This window comes from Lytechinus pictus, chromosome 15, assembly GCF_037042905.1.
Source record: "Lytechinus pictus isolate F3 Inbred chromosome 15, Lp3.0, whole genome shotgun sequence".
In the NCBI taxonomy this organism is placed as follows: domain Eukaryota; kingdom Metazoa; phylum Echinodermata; class Echinoidea; order Temnopleuroida; family Toxopneustidae; genus Lytechinus; species Lytechinus pictus.
This window is the reverse complement of record NC_087259.1, coordinates 21,666,030-21,680,759: the sequence shown is the minus strand read 5'-3', so window position 1 is coordinate 21,680,759 and position 14,730 is coordinate 21,666,030.

The window sequence follows — 14,730 nt, the reverse complement described above, 5'->3', positions numbered from 1 at the left end:
TGTTTGTTTTGTTTTTGTTTTGCCTTAAGGGTGGCCAGGATTCTTTTAATTAGAAAGTAATTCCAAATTAAGAAATAATTTTAAATAACATTTTAAAAAGTGATACAGCATATTCTTCATATTAACTTAATTGACTTTGATTGATTGACTGCATAAGAGTAGTTAAATTGTTTCTATGGTAACTGTAAATAATCCTGTGTTGAATGTGTTTCGTATAAACTCACATCACTCCCTAATTTTTTGGGTGTTGACCGGTCCAGCCCCTGCTCCAGGCTCAATGAATACCAGACAAACAGCAGCTGTAACATGCCAAGTGATTAAAGACCTATTACAAAATAAAGAGTTCCTTAAAGGAGAATGAAACCCTTGAAACCAGCTGAATCCATATCAAAGAGAAAAATCAAAGAAACATATTGTTGAAAGTTTGAGGAAGATTGAATAAATAATAAGAAAGTTATGAGCATTTGAATATTGAGATCACTAATGCCATGTAGATCCTCCCATTGGCAATGCGACCAAGATCTGTGATGTCACGTACAACTACCTCATTACTTTAGTACTTATTTCACTTATATTCTCACTTTTATAGAGTCTATATCACAAGGTGATGTGTTCTCCAAGTTTATGAGAGGACAAGTACAGAGGTTTCACAACATTGTATCATTGATGAATCGTTTGTCATATGATTAGAATGAGCAAAAAGAGATGTTTTGGGGTATATTTTCAGTGTCCAAAAGGGGAGAGTTGTTCATCTGTGACATCATAGATCTTGGGCGCATTGCCAATGGGAGGATCTTCATAGCATTAGTGATCTCGACATTCAAATGCTCATAACTCTTCTATTGCTAGTCCTATTTTACCCAAACTTTTGTTGAACTTATTCTTTGATTTTTCTGCTTTCACAAAAGCTAACTTGCTCCAAGAGTTTCATTCTCCTTTAAGATTCTTGACTCGGCTGTCAGTAGAGCTGTGGATAAAAAAAATGTCAGAGTTAATTGAGCGCTTGGACAAAATGCAGAGCTCCATCTACGACATGCAAATGGAAATGGATTCCAAGAATAGAGAGATTCAAAATCTAACAAAAATCACCACAACACAAATATCCCAAATCGAAATTATGCTTGATCGAAATGTTAACAGTCTAGAGCAATACTCTCGTAGGTCATGTATCAGAATCCTTGGTAAAAATGAAACACAAGGAGAAAACACAGACAACATTGTTTCAGATATCTGTCAGTCAAAGCTAGGAATTCAGATTGATGTAACAAGAGATATTGACAGATCGCACCGCACAGGAAGAGCAAGGCCCCAGTCCTCAGACCATTCTCTATCGCCGCGTCCAATAATCGTGAAACTTACTTCATATAGGAAAAGTAAAGAAATACTTCAAAAGAGAAGGCTTCTGAAGGGGTCCGGCATCATCATCGTGGAGGATCTTACTGTGAGAAATCAGAAATTGTTGAAGAAAACACGTGAACACATGCAGTAAAGTTGTACAGTGTTGGTCATCCGATGGTCGCAATTGCAACCATGACTTAAACACTTGCATGAATTTCTGTCGCTTGATAATTTAGAATTTTCTCCTTGTAAGAAATATTTTACACCTGATGAGTTTAACACATACATTGAGAGTAAAGCAAAATCAGCATATCCATTTTCATGTATCCACTTGAATTCAAGAAGTCTACTCAATAATTTTGATAATATCATTTTATTTTTAAACAGTGTGAAACTTAAACCTACAGTAATTTGTATCACTGAAACCTGGTTCCGGGAGCACACTATACACCCTTTGTGTAATATAGATGGATATAGTTTTGAAGGCGTTAGCCGTTTATCAAGAAGAGGGGGAGGAGTTGGAATTTTTGTAAATAATAGTGTGCAATATGTAAGACGCTCCGACTTAGAACATAATGATAGTTGTATCGAAAGTGTGTTTGTGGAAATCGTCAATGATAATTCTGGTATTATTGTTGGTTCAGTCTATAGGCCCCCAGATCAGTCAATTGATGATTTTTTTGAGAGATGCTCAGATGTTTTAAGTATTGTAAATAATGAAAATAAAATAGTTTATTTATTAGGTGATTACAATATCAATTTATTAAATGTGGGTAAAGTGCAATATGTTGATAATTTCATTAATCTATTGTTATCACATCAAATGTATCCATTGATTGACCATCCTACCAGAATCACGGATGAAACAATCTCTTTAATTGATAATATAATCACCAATGATATACACGCAGACAAAGTTGAATCGGGAATACTAATAACTGACATCAGTGATCATTTACCTGTATACTCTATTAGCTGGAATGATGTTAAATCACAGCAAAATTTAGACAAACCGCTTCGAATAATCAATGACAATAGTATTAAGTGTTTCTTAAGATCCATTCCAATGGTCAATTGGTCTTGCCACAATAACAATCCAAATGCAAATTGCGTGCAATTTCTAGAGAAGTTTTTAAATGTATATAACTTATGCTTCCCCTTGGAATATTTGAAGAAAAAACCTAAAAAGAATAAACCATGGATTAATTTTGATATTCGAAAGTTGTCAAAGAAAAAATGTCGTTTATATCGACTTAATCTAAAAAATCCATCACCATATCGTAAAGAAGTGTACAGAAAATGTAGAAATAAAGTCAGTAATATGATTAAACAAGCTAAAAAACATTATTTCTTGGAAAGTTTTGCAAATTCCAAAGGAAATATGAAAAAAAACTTGGAATACTGTTAATTGTGCAATGGGTCGTGCAAATAAAAAGTGCAATATTGATTTTCTGAAATGTAATAATCAAGTATTATATGATACCTCTGCTATTTGTAATGTATTCAATGAATATTTTATCAATATTGTAACTGAAATGAATTTTCCTGTTGATCAGGGCAATAATTTAAATTTGAATTTGTGTAGATATTTGGATAGAAATCCAAGGACTTGTTTTTTCAAACCAATCACTTGTACCGAGATAATTGATATTGTGTCAAACATAAAAAGTGATTGCAGTCCTGGGTATGATGATATAAGTATCAAGGTTATAAAGAAATCAATACATATTTTATGTCAACCCCTTTGTGCAATATTCAATCAATGTTTAGATCTTGGTATATTTCCTGATGAATTAAAGATTGCTCGTGTTGTTCCTGTATATAAAAATGGTCCGAGTGAAAATGTTTCAAATTACAGACCCATATTAGTCTTGCCAATTTTTTCAAAGATTTTAGAAAAGTGTATATATAATAGATTATTTGATTTTATAAACAAGTGCAATATATTATCTCTACATCAATACGGTTTTCGTGCTGGTCATTCAACTTCTTCGGCTCTTATTGATTTTGTCCATACTGTTACCAACGCTCTTGATAATAAGAAATATTTGATAGCAATGTTTTTAGATTTGAAGAAGGCTTTCGATACAGTTGATCACGCTATTTTATTGAACAAACTAGAATTGTATGGCATAAGAGGTAATGTACTTAAATTATTTAAAAGTTATTTATATTAACAGAAAACAATATGTTGAAATATCCAAATGCAAATCACAGCTTAAGATTATCTCATGTGGGGTTCCTCAGGGTTCTATTTTAGGACCGCTCTTGTTTCTCCTCTTTATTAATGATCTTAGTAAAGTATCCAACTTATTACATTGTATTATGTTTGCTGACGACACTAGTCTGTTTTTATCTCATACAAACTATCATGTTTTACACAATTTATTCAATTCTGAACTTGAATTAATATCTGAGTGGTTTTATGCAAACAAAATTATAGTTAATCTTGCCAAAACCAATGATATGATTTTTAGTAATTTATTTTTACCAGATAGTCTTTCAATTAGAATGTGCAATACAGATATTAAGTGTGTAACGTCAGTAAATTTTTTAGGAGTAACAATAGATAATAAGTTTACATGGAAAAATCATATTGATAATCTGTGCAATAAGCTTGCCAAAAATATAGGAATAATGTATAAATTAAGATCATTTCCCAAGGAGATTTAAAAACTAATGTATTATGCCATTGTATATCCATACCTCAATTATGGTATTCTAGCCTGGGGAAGTGCAAGTAGCATTCACATTGATAGATTATATATTTTACAAAAACGTGCAATAAGAATTATGTCTCATGCTCCTTACCTTGCCCATATATACGAATCCTCTATTTGTTGAATTGAATGTATTAAAATTTTATGATATTCATGCATTTCAAATTCTTATATTTATGTATTTATGTAACAATAACCTCTTGCCAGATTACATCAAAACATTCTTTAAGTTCAATAGTGATTTCCATGGATACAACACAAGAAATGCAAAGGATTTCCATCTACCTAAGCCAAGACTCTCATCTTTTAAAAACTCAATTTTATTTCAAGGACCACAACTCTGGAATTCTATTTCTGTAGACATCAAGCAATCAGTTTCATTAAATGTTTTTAAGTCAAAATCAAGGCAATTTATTTTAAATACGAATTCATAAAGTTTGTTTGTATAAATTTCATTCAGGCATTATAGGCACCCCCCCCCTTCGTTGTAGTTTAGTGATTTTTTTCTATCTTTGTTATTGAAGTCTTTGTATAATTATTATGTTATAAGTTCAGCTAATCACAAGGCTTGTTCCTTTCTTGCTGTCCCTCTCATAGTCAATCCAATGTTTATTTCTATTTGTTGTTGTTGTTTTTTCTATTTTGTGAATATGATACTTTGTATATGTATGTTTTTGTATGGATTTTTATGAGCAAATAAATCGAAATTGAAATTGAAATTGAAATTGAATCATCTTGCTGTATGCAAGTACCAAATTCCTATATTGCTTTCATAGATGTTTCTTTGTTTTTCTGATTATGCAGCGCGTCTGACATTAAAGCTTTAAAGGGATGCTCCAGGCTGAAAATAATATGATTTAAACAGATAATATAAATCAGACCAAAACAAACACTGAAAATTTTATCAAAATCTGACAAGGAATAACAATTAAAGTTATGGCATTTTTAAGATTTGCATTATTCCGGTACAATTCATGGCATGTTTTCATGAATTAATTAATATTCAAATGAGCAAACTATGATGTCATATACCCACTTGTTATTTTTATGCAATTAAGTTTATTCAGATTTTTAGTAATACCTTCAAGAACTAAAAAAAAATGGGAATGACAAATGTTTTAGCATAGGCATAGGCAATTTTGTTTCCTGCGTCCCCCCTAAAAGTTTGGTTGATAACCTTTTTTTTTTCTTGTCAAAATTTTGTGGTGGTCCCCCCCCCCCTAAATTTTTGGCTTTCGCCGCCAATGTGTTTTAGTGATTTAGATATTCACTGCTACAACTTATTTCATTACAAGCGAGACATATCATTAATTTAGAAACAATTATGATTTCATGCAATAACAAGAGAATGTGGGAATATCATCAGCCCAACTAATATTTACGACGACGGTATATACCCCCCTTTTTTTTATAATACATTACGAAACTTCAAAGTTCAATAACTTCGCTATATGATCAGATTTTCATGATATTTTCAGCATTTTGCTCTGTGAATTTTACTCTATTTATTTAGATATATATATTTTCAGCCTGGAGTGCCCCTTTAAGGTTGAAAAGCATTCTTTTACGACGTGATAGGAATGATAGGAATAACCCAGTCTGCTGTGCGAACCTTCACTCGCGTTAAGGGTCTGAATATGTACAGCCTACTCTTGCATTGTGTCGATCAGCGGCGTATATAACAAGGGTCGGTGGCCAGGGGGGGGGGGGGGGGGGGGCAAGAGCCAAAAATTTCCCGGTCATATCATGGTATGAATAGGCGTAATGGTGTAATAAGGCAACGATTTTAAGAGGGCCAGACATTGCGTATCAGGCAGAATTTATCTTTAAAAAAAAGTTGCGAGCGAGCGAACAAAAATTTTGACATTTTTAATACAGAAATCAAATTTTGTGATAGATTTTGACATGATATCCAGAGAAAAATGTATTTTACTCTTTTCTCTTTCCATTCCTTTTTTGTGTGGTCTGTATGCCATTGTGAACATGATTCTTTGCGGCAGTAGCGTGAAGATTAAAAAAAAAACGAGAGGCGCAGTATAGTTCATAATTATTTGCTAAAAAGCTGCTAAATATAAGTCCCGAGCGAGCGAAGCGAGCGAGAATAAAAAATCACATTTTAACGAGATATTTCATGACATTATATTCAGTAAATAAAATCATATCCTACACTTTTCCTTTGCTTTTATTTTTTCCTTTTTTTTCTTGGTTGTAGAACTTTTTGGGACCATGGCCCAACCCTTCCATACTCATATACGTCAGGGCTATGCGGTTGGGGTCCGTCTGGAGCCCCCGGAACTTCTTGATATCAAAGCCATTTAAACCTCGCAGATTTCCGCTATCTTTAATCGAATCGCTGGTATATACAGAATATAGCTTTTATACACAACACATTTATTCAACCCAGTTGAACCAAATATTTTGAGGGGGCAAAACTTAGCAATGTGGGAAAATTTGTAAAAGGTCGCCAGCGAGCGAAGCGAGCTGGATAAAAATGCCTATTGAAATTAAATTTTAATTATGTGATAGATATCCATTATATTTAGCAAATAACACATTTCATTGTTTCCATTCATTTACGTTGTTTCCTATAATTTCTTTTATTTTCTCTTGGGTGTGGAACCAAGACCGACCCCCCCGCACCTGTACGCCAGTTCCTACAGGGGGCGTTATGGAGCCATTTGGAGGTTATAGATGAAGAGCCTCTATACTGCGTGGGTTCTGGGGCAAAGCCCCGGTAATTATTTGCATAAAATTTAGCAAGCTTATAGCACAATGTTGAAAGCAGTCCATCTTTCTTCCCGCTCTTTATTTTCTACCCTCGGCAGCCCGGTCACTTTTATAAGGTTTTTTCTTGTCCCTTAATTTCTTTGTTTTCCAATTTAGCTTTGACTAATACCATTCTACCTTCATTTCCCGCTATTGTTTGCCATTTTGTCATCTTTTGATTTATTTCCCATTGTGCTATTGCATTACATAGGCCTATTTCGGAATGATTTGTTCTATCTCAAATGTTCTTTCGTTCCTTAATTTTCCCACTTTTCTTCCTTTTCCATTAAAAGTATTTTTTCTTCTTCGTTTTCTTTTCACTTTCCCCTTTCCTTCCCCTTTCCCTTTCTTTTGACCCTCCCCCCCACTCCGGTGAAATCCGCCAGGGGGGGGCAGCTTGCCCCCCCCTCCTGTTACGCCACGGTAAGGCAGTACTTAACTATCCACGAGACTTTCCATCCTCACAAAGAAGGCTCCAAATCAAAGCAGAGTGGCAAAAATAGTCATTTTCTGACTGGTTGCCAACCCAACACAGAAGACTGAAGTCGAAGGCCCGACTGAAAGCCGGCCTCCAGGGGCGTACCTAGGATTTTCCAAAGGAGGGCAAATTTTTCCGACAAAAAAATTGACAAGCAAAAAAAAAAAAAAAAAAAAGGTCTTCAACCGCAAGTAAAGGACATTTCGCACCAGAAAAATTGAAAAAAAAAAAAAAAAAAAGGTCTTCAAGTTCAAAGGAGGGGGCAACTTGTGGCTCATCAGGGATCAGTTTTGACTCGTCAGGGGGGGGGGGGGGGCAGGGATACGTCCTTTGCATATGAGTTGTGACTCGTCAGGGGGGTGGGCAGTCTGCCCCGCTTAGGTACGCTAGTGCCGGTGTCATAGGATTTTTGGCCCGGGTACCGGCGGTCCAAAACGGCTAGTTGATTAGTACCGCCAGTACAAAACGACTAGTCGATCGGGCCCCCCGGATCCAAATGACTGGTTGAAATTTTTGCCGAAACGACAGGAGAGCCGCCGTTTGGTTCCGTATTCGTCAGAATGTAGTAAATGTAGTAAATATATTCTATAAATATCTGCTTTGGTGAAATGTTTCATATATATTGGTGTGATTTTTAATGTAATTTCATCCCAATTATTTATATAATTCGGTCTAAAACTAAAAATGTTGGTACATCTAGATAAGAGGTATTTCAGCCTCGTACGTTAGGTACCGGTACCTTTTTTTGCGCACGTGCAGCGCTGCACTGCTTGGACAGTTGACACGATACGACGCGGCCCGGTACCGCACTGCATGTACCACGTCTCCTTTTGGAGTAGGGTGTACCCTAACGACGTTATACCGGTATTTGTTTTTAACCTTTTTTTATTGTAAAACATGTTTTGTGATTTTGTTTCCCAATGCGAGGATATCTCGCATTGGTTAAAGCAGGCTGGTACTAAAGCGAAGAGATTCCTATCCTTCCTAACACATCCCTTGTCTGCATATTACGCCAAAATCTATACATCACAAATTATATATTTTTTTAATTAAACAGTCAAAATTTTGCTCGCAGCTTAAAAACAAAAATTTGCGTTGTACACCATGTCTGGCCCAAACTTTTGCCTCATTGCACCACTGGGGTAGATAGTATACTATTTTTTTTTTATTGTTCTTCGTATTTAAGTGCGCTTTATTTTGCCTTTTTCCCCTGTGTCCCTCTCCCACTTTAAAATTTGCCCCGCCGCTCCTGATTATTTTCCTCTGTCTTCATATTTCTATGTTTTTGGTAAAATATATAGCGTGAGAAATGACTTGCGGACAGAACGTCGCTGGTGTTTCATACTTCAATGATCAGTGAAATGACAATACAAATTGTAGCTTATTTCTTGTGCCAAGCTTTGATCGAAAGCTTGGTGCAATTAAAGTGATATTAAGAAGTACATAGGCGACGGAAGCGGGGGGGGGGGGCGAGGGTCCATGTCCTCCTAAATTTGAGTTTTTTTTTTTTTTTTTTTTTTTTTTTTTTTGCTTGTCAATTTCGTTCCTGCGTCCCCCCTAAATTCGGTGGTCCCCCCTAAAATTTTGTTTGTTCACCTTTTTTCTTTTTGCTTGTCAATTTTTTTTCCTGTGTCCAACCATAAATTCCAGGTAGACCCCCCCTAAATTTTTTGGCTTCCGCCGCCAATGAGAAGCTATACAACCAATGTTGAGTCATTCATTCACTTCTAAATAAAATATATATATATAGGGCCTACATAATGCCAGCCAGGTGCGGATCCAGGTATTTCCTGGGGGGCAATTTTGTCCAGAAAAATTTGACAGGCAAAAATGTAAAAAAGGGTTAGCACTTGCACATATACGGTACTTTCGAGTTTTTTTTGGCTCTCAAACTTGGGGAGGCATGAGCCGGGTGTGCCCTCCCCCCTGGATCCGCGCCAATTAAAGCACCCCCTCCCTCGAGCTTAAGGTCAGTTTGGTGGCGCGCCCATTGCACGCTCTTTTATTATTATTATTATTTCATCTCCCCCTCTTTTCCCCCTTCATTCCCCCCTTATTCCTTCTATCCTTTTCTCATATACTTTTCCCCATTTTTTGCGATCTCTTCTTCCTACGTTTTTTTCTCTCCCTTTTATTTTCATATATTTCCTCCTTTTTTGACTACCCAGGTCCCGTGCCCCACCCCCCCAAAAAAAAAAAATATATGCGCATAGTGTGTCTCAATGAGGTGTCACTGAGAGTTCCCTGTGTTTTTGGCAGCCTTATTGTTGGACTTATATAGTTTTCTTGTATTGATACATTCATTTCGATTTCTACTTGATTACTTTGGGGGTTCGAAGAGCATGCAGCAGTGTTTACCCCCCCCCCCCCCCATCACCATAGCGCGCCAATCTCATCCTATTTCTTGCTTGGTTATGAAGACCAAGACAAACCAGCCATATTGGTGAAGTTCACACCCCGAATAGCACTGGCGCACAAAGGGAGCGCACACAATGTGAATAGGGCTTCATGGCTCCACAAAGCAGCCGTCCCCGGATGTTTACTATGTAATTGGAAGAGTGCTAAAAATGCATACGACTCCCTAAATAACTTTAGATTCTCAAATCGGCAACTGTATCTGTTCTGTGGGTGTGTTTGACTTGGAGGAGCCAATTGGTTGAAAAGGACGACTGGAATATCACATTCTTGCTGTAGGGGTGATAATGGTGCATGAACAGCGTATCGGAACAAATCGCCTGGTCGGAACAAATCGACTATGACGATCGCATCACACAACAAAATCCGGTACTAATCGACGGGTAAAAGAGCCGTCGATTAGTACCTCCGGCCCTGATCGACTGGCCGGTCCAAATCGCCTATGACACCGGCCTCTCAAACAGGTCCGTGAAGTTAGTTACTTATTCCTTATTCCTTATTCCTTATTCAAAATGTGAAGTTAGTTACTTATTCCTTATTCCTTATTCCTTATTCAAAATGTGAAGTTAGTTACTTATTCCTTATTCCTTATTCCTTATTCAAAATGTGAAGTTAGTTACTTATTCCTTATTCCTTATTCTTTATTCAAAATGTGAAGTTAGTTACTTATTCCTTATTCAAAATACGCAGTTACTTATTCAAAATACGCAGTTACTTATTCGAAAAACGTAGTTACTTATTCGAAATACGTAGTTACTTATTCGAAATACGCAGTTACTTATTCGAAATACGCAGTTACTTATTCGAAATATGCAGTTACTTATTCCAAATACGCAGTTACTTATTCGAAATACGCAGTTACTTATTCGAAATACGCAGTTACTTATTCGAAATACGTAGTTACTTATTCGAAATACGTAGTTACTTATTCGAAATACGCAGTTACTTATTCGAAAAACGTAGTTACTTATTCGAAATACGCAGTTACTTATTCGAAATATGCAGTTACTTATTCGAAATACGCAGCTACTTATTCGAAATACGTAGTTACTTATTCAAAAAACGTAGTTACTTATTCAAATACGTAGTTACTTATTCAAATACGTAGTTACTTATTCCAAATACGTAGTTACTTATTCGAAATACGTAGTTACTTATTCAAAATACGCAGTTACTTATTTGAAATACGCAGTTACTTATTCGAAATACGTAGTTACTTATTCGAAATACGCAGTTACTTATTCGAAATACGCAGTTACTTATTCGAAATACGTAGTTACTTATTCGAAATACGCAGTTACTTATTCGAAATATGCAGTTACTTATTCGAAATAAGCAACTACTTATTCGAAATACGTAGTTACTTATTCGAAAAACGTAGTTACTTATTAGAAATATGCAGTTACTTATTCGAATTACGCAGTTACTTATTCGAAAAACGTAGTTACTTATTCAAATACGCAGTTACTTATTCAAATACGCAGTTACTTATTCGAAATACGTAGTTACTTATTCGAAATACGTAGTTACTTATTCGAAATACGTAGTTACTTATTCGAAATACGCAGTTACTTATTTGAAAAACGTAGTTACTTATTCGAAATACGCAGTTACTTATTTGATATATGCAGTTACTTATTCGAAATACGCAGTTACTTATTCGAAATACGTAGTTACTTATTCGAAATACGTAGTTACTTATTCAAATACGCAGTTACTTATTCGAAAAACGTAGTTACTTATTCGAAATACGCAGTTACTTATTCGAAATATGCAGTTACTTATTCGAAATACGTAGTTACTTATTCAAAAAACGTAGTTACTTATTCAAATACGTAGTTACTTATTCAAATACGTAGTTACTTATTCCAAATACGTAGTTACTTATTCGAAATACGTAGTTACTTATTCAAAATACGCAGTTACTTATTTGAAATACGCAGTTACTTATTCGAAATACGTAGTTACTTATTCGAAATACGCAGTTACTTATTCGAAATACGCAGTTACTTATTCGAAATACGTAGTTACTTATTCGAAATACGCAGTTACTTATTCGAAATATGCAGTTACTTATTCGAAATACGCAACTACTTATTCGAAATACGTAGTTACTTATTCGAAAAACGTAGTTACTTATTAGAAATATGCAGTTACTTATTCGAATTACGCAGTTACTTATTCGAAAAACGTAGTTACTTATTCAAATACGCAGTTACTTATTCAAATACGCAGTTACTTATTCGAAATACGTAGTTACTTATTCGAAATACGTAGTTACTTATTCGAAATACGTAGTTACTTATTCGAAATACGCAGTTACTTATTTGAAAAACGTAGTTACTTATTCGAAATACGCAGTTACTTATTCGATATATGCAGTTACTTATTCGAAATACGCAGTTACTTATTCGAAATACGTAGTTACTTATTCGAAATACGTAGTTACTTATTCAAATACGCAGTTACTTATTCGAAAAACGTAGTTACTTATTCGAAATACGCAGTTACTTATTCGAAATATGCAGTTACTTATTCGAAATACGCAGCTACTTATTCGAAATACGTAGTTACTTATTCGAAAAACGTAGTTACTTATTCGAAATATGCAGTTACTTATTCGAATTACGTAGTTACTTATTCGAAAAACGTAGTTACTTATTCGAAATACGCAGTTACTTATTCGAAAAACGTAGTTACTTATTCGACATACGCAGTTACTTATTCGAAATATGCAGTTACTTATTCGAAATACGCAGTTTCTTATTCGAAATACGTAGTTACTTATTCGAAATACGTAGTTACTTATTCAAATACGCAGTTACTTATTCGAAAAACGTAGTTACTTATTCGAAATACGCAGTTACTTATTCGAAATATGCAGTTACTTATTCGAAATACGCAGTTACTTATTCGAAATACGTAGTTACTTATTCGAAATATGCAGTTACTTGTTCAAAATACGTAGTTACTTATTCGAAAAACGTAGTTACTTATTCAAATACGTAGTTACTTATTCAAATACGTAGTTACTTATTCAAATACGTTGTTACTTATTCAAATACGTAGTTACTTAATCGAAAGATTGAGAATGTGTTTTTGTTATCTTTTATGGAATTTTTAAGAACTGAGAGTGCTGTTAGACTTAAAATAGCAAACAAATAGCACTCTAAATAGATTCTCCATCTTAACGATACAACTATTTTCATGGATTTTGACTGAGCAATATAGGTTTCAATTCATTGTAGTGATCTCGTTAGGTCTACAAATGCCAAATTCTTTTGAATGCGCTATTCTTAAAGGAGAATCCAGCCTTGGCCATAAAATGTTGTGTTGGGAAGAAGAAAAATGAATTAAACAGAATGGTGAAAGTTTGAAAGAAATCAGACTAGCAATAAAAAAGTTATAGCTTTTTTTAAATTAAGATCACTAATACTATGTAGATTTCAAATTGGCAACTGGGGAAGTAAATTATGACAAGGGGCAAGGACAACTTTCCCATAAGCCATGTACTTCATTATCAGGGATTTGTGGTTTTCTCCTAAGTACCCATTCCCCTGGGGCAGTAATCTAAATATAACCCAGGTAGTATATTATTTTATGACGTCATGAAAGAAAAATATAATTTGAAATAAAACTTTTAGGAAAAATGACATTTTACCCATAATATGTATTGGAGTAAAATGAAAGAGTATAGTCCTTGCCTTACATCACTATGACATCCCATATGCGGCCAATTTGAAGTCTCCATGGGTATAGTGATTACCAATATTTACAACTTTTAAATATTCATAACTTTCTTGTTGTTTGTCCAATATTATTCAAACTTTCACCTATCAACTTGTCCGATTTTTCTTTTCCTTATAAAAATAAGTGTTCATTTGGGTTGGATTCCCCTTTAAGAACATCCATTTGGGCGAATATTGAAGCTCTATAGCAAAAAATCAAGCACATGGACTCCTGTTAATTTTTGGATATTTTCAAATATTCAGGTTCTAAAGTAACTATGTGCAAAATTTGGTGAAAATGACGTGGATTTCAATTGTGGAACGTCCTTAACTGGTCACAAAATCTAAGCGGAGTGGACCTTCCTATGCGTCAATGCCCTATACAGTGCATGCGTATAAAAAAACGGGACAGTTTTGAAAAGTCCATACAAAGTTTGTTTCAAATTATAATATCTATATTTTGATGTTAATAGATGCTCTCAAATCTTATCTTTAAAAATGCGATTTAAAAAAAAAAAGGAATTTTGTTCATGCTTGAGCGAACACGGGACGTTTTTGTCGGGGGTTCAAAAAGAGGCTTGCGCCAGAACGGCAGAATATGAGTAATAGATAATCAGACTTTTTGCTAATCAGCAAACTTCCTCTTAACCTTTTCATTATTTGTGCCATAATTTTCGAAATTTATTTATTTATTTATTTATTTACTTGAATTACTTTGTTATTTTTTTGATCAAATCTCTTTTACCTTTGAATTTTCCCTCATAACCCAAGCAAGAAGATTTGCATTGTTGATTGGGAAAACTTGAAATTATTCAAATCCTTTTATTATGTAAAATAAATTGTGTTGTGGTACGTTTAAAAGACATGAATCCATTTTTCAACGGGTTATTGATTCCTTGGCCAAGTTTAATTATATGCTTGACAGGACAAACAGGAAGGGATTCATGTCTTTCAAAGGCAATGGTGTATTGAGTCAATTTTGAAGGAGCTAGATATGGCAGATCGGGAAAAATGTAATAAAAAGTTGTGAGAAAGCGAAGCGAGCACACAAAAATTCCCATCTTTTTATTACAATATCAAAAGGCACCATAACCTTTGTAGCACTGCACAGTGAAAGGATTTGAATACAAGCTCTCCCATACTTTGGTTGAAAAAAAAATGTTTTTGCTTGAAGAAGGAATATTCAAAGCTAAAAGAGAACATATTAAAAAGAAACAACAACAGAACAATTCAAGCAAACAAGTAGATTTGAAAATGAATTTTGACCGCATAATTTGAAAATTGT